The following is a 311-nucleotide window of genomic DNA, read 5'->3' as shown; positions in this document are numbered from 1 at the left end:
CTCTTCTCTCTCCTCTTCTCTCCTCTTTCTCTTGTCTCTCTCTCTCTCTCTCTCTCTCTCTCTCTCTCTCTGTCTCTCTCTCTCTCTCTCTCTCTCTCTCTCCCGGTGCATGAGTGGTTGAGTGTGAGCCAATGAACTATTCGAACACGGAATTGTGATTAGCGGTGAACTTGTTCCTGTTCTTCTCCTAGCGCTTTGGGTCTTAGAAAAGCGCATTATAAATAAAATGTATTATTATTATTGTGAGCAATGAAATATTAATTATTGGATGCACTCACATGATAATTTTATATCTTTAGCTAGGCTAGATA

The sequence above is a fragment of the Triplophysa rosa genome, linkage group LG9, assembly GCF_024868665.1.
Source record: "Triplophysa rosa linkage group LG9, Trosa_1v2, whole genome shotgun sequence".
Taxonomy (NCBI): domain Eukaryota; kingdom Metazoa; phylum Chordata; class Actinopteri; order Cypriniformes; family Nemacheilidae; genus Triplophysa; species Triplophysa rosa.
Note: the sequence above shows the minus strand (reverse complement) of the source record.